Genomic DNA, 2,769 nt, shown 5'->3' with positions numbered 1-2,769 from the left:
GAGAGGCGGGCGCGTGGTCACCAAAGAAAGGTGGGCGTGGCAGCGCAAGACTTGTATTGGGACGAAGTTAATCCCTCTTGAAGTTCACTACTATACTTTTTTAATGAAAACCATTCGATTTAGAGGCCGAGGTAAATTGGCAATTGGGTTTAAAATCTAGGTCCGCTCACTTTCGATCAGCAATTCAATACCGCTATCTCTTTTGTTTTAATTCGAAACGAACCAAAGGATATAGATATGATCTTGACAAAAAAAATTAGTGACTCTCCGGGGGGGGGGGGGACTCACATATTAGGACATAGAGGGGTGTGCCGCTCTAATGGGTCACTTTTTCACCAAAAAAAATTCCTAAACAAAAGTCCCACTTTTAACAAATATACCATTAAAAATGGGTCCATTTTTTCAGAATTTCCAAAATGTGCAAAATTTTCGGGTGTTTGCTATGCAAAAAAAAAAAATTCTCGAGAAAAATAACATTAAATTACCCCTAACAATTTATTTTATTCAGTTGTATGTTTTTGTTTGTATTACACTTTTGGAGGAATAAAACAAAATTACCAACAATAAAAAATTACTCATTTGCGGGGGTCGCGATTTCTTTTCATGACTGGGGGGGGGGGGGGGGACGAAACGCGAGGAACGAGGAGGAGTGACGTTATTAATTTTGCCTCGCCTGCGTAGCAAAAAAGCGAGACATAGGCGCCGCTTTTCCGGTGACAGCGGCGACGGCGGCGGCGACGGCGTCAACATCAAAGTTTTTGAATTTGTTATATAATTTTGAAAGTATAAGTTCTTAGTCAATGAAACTTGGACTATAGGGTAATCAAGTATCCCCAATCATGTGAGTACAATTTAGGTCACTAAGTTAAGGTCAAAGGTCATTTTAGGTCAACAAACTTAGACTTTTTGTGGCATCAACATCAAGATTTTGAATTTTTAGCATATTTTCAAAAGTGTTTGTTCAAATTCCATGAAACCTGAACCCAAGGGTTATTAAGTATCACAAGTCATATGACACAAATTCCAGGTCACAAGGTCAATGGTCATTTTAGGTCAGTAGACTTGGATTATGTTTTCTCAACTTAATATGAGAATAAATAATCAATTTTTGCTATTTGTTCATGATTCTTAATCAATATTTACTTCAAAATGCTGATAATATTCAGAGGATTTCATTTTGGGGGGCCTGCTAATGGGCCACCCTGCCTATAAATAATGTTCCAACCTCAATTTTTCATCATATCGAATTGCGTAATGCAGGCGAGACCACTGAGAGCGTTTCCCTTGTTTTTTTCTCTCTCTCTCTTTTTAGGCGGGGGGGGGGGAGAAAAAAATCCGAGTCATCACCGCTCTTAGATGTAACATGCAGGCCCCGTGGAACGTTATTCAAAGTGGGAGGGGGGGCTAAAGTATTAACGATCAGATAGAGCAAAGCAAGTGGAGCGTAAATTGGCGTGGGGTCCTTGGGCAAAGCCCCGGCGGGGGGGGGGGGGGTCAAGGGGCGGCCCATGAAGCTCAGTTTTTAGGCATTAAATAAGGGTCAGATGAGCACATTTTGATAACTTATTTGCGACACTTGCATGCAGGTCACTAATCGGAGTGGGGTCCAAGGCCGAAGCCCCCAGAAGCTCAGCGCTTTAAGGCATTAAATTACGATCAGTTGATCATCCAGGGGCCGCCTCATGCAGGGCCCTTGGTGGGGTGTAGGGGGCGGAGCCCCGGAAGCTCAGGGTTTTAAGCTTTTGAATATGGTCAGATGAACTTCCAGTGACACGCTTAGTGCCCTTGTGGGGTCCTGAGGACGGAGACCCGGAAGCTCAGGTGTTTAGGCATTTGATTATGGTCAGCTGAGCAACCAGGGTCCCGCCTTAGGGCCCTTGGTGGGGGTAAGGGGGCAGAGCCCCCGAAAGCTCAGAGAAAATAATGCCATTTCAGCAACCGTTTGTAAATTAACCACTGGTATCAAAACCACGTTTGAATTTTATCGGGGTGGGGGAACTGCCCCAAGCCCGGGTGAGTGAGCGTAGTGAACGAGAGGGGTGAAGGTGACGAAAGTGACTACCTCCTCACAGGTTTTAAAGTTTTGTTGTATTACAAAATTATATTCTTTAGAAACACTATAGTATGAAAAGAAACAATATACTTTTTTTCACACGTCACTTTTCTACAATATTTCCTAGAACATTTTGAAGGATGTTATGCGAGGGAGCATAGCTCCCGAGCCAGAAGATTTTTGCATTTTTATTTGTCTAAACACTGCACTCTTGGGCCCCATAAAGCCTAATAGTTTGTTGCAGCCTTTAGTAAGTATTTGCTGTACATCATGTTTTTGCATTTTTCAATTTTTTTCGGGGGGGGGACGATCCCCCTACAAAAACCGAGGGGGGGACATGTCCCCCCGTCCCCCCGGGATCGCCGCCCCTGCTCATTTGTATGTATGCCATTGATGATCTACATAATGGCTCAACTATCATGACACACTGGCTCAGCTAACCTGCGTGTTGGTGTTAATTGAGCCACTTGATCACTTTATCTCCACTGGCTCTAAAATCAAAATTGTTTTTTTCACAATATACAGCTTTGCTTAACATACTGCTCTTTTAGTCCCACACCCTAACAGCCTTACAAAACATTACACAAGGGCACCAGGTGATCTTGAGTAAGACGTGGCTCAACTAACTCGAGTCTCCCCTACCCCCCCCCCCTAACCATTATGAATATTTTGTCCTTTATAGGGTCTATATAATCAGAAATCTTAGAAGAATAGTT

Source organism: Strongylocentrotus purpuratus, unplaced genomic scaffold (assembly GCF_000002235.5).
Source record: "Strongylocentrotus purpuratus isolate Spur 01 unplaced genomic scaffold, Spur_5.0 spur5_scaffold_19, whole genome shotgun sequence".
Classification (NCBI taxonomy): Eukaryota; Metazoa; Echinodermata; class Echinoidea; order Camarodonta; family Strongylocentrotidae; genus Strongylocentrotus; species Strongylocentrotus purpuratus.
This window is presented reverse-complemented; position numbering follows the sequence as displayed.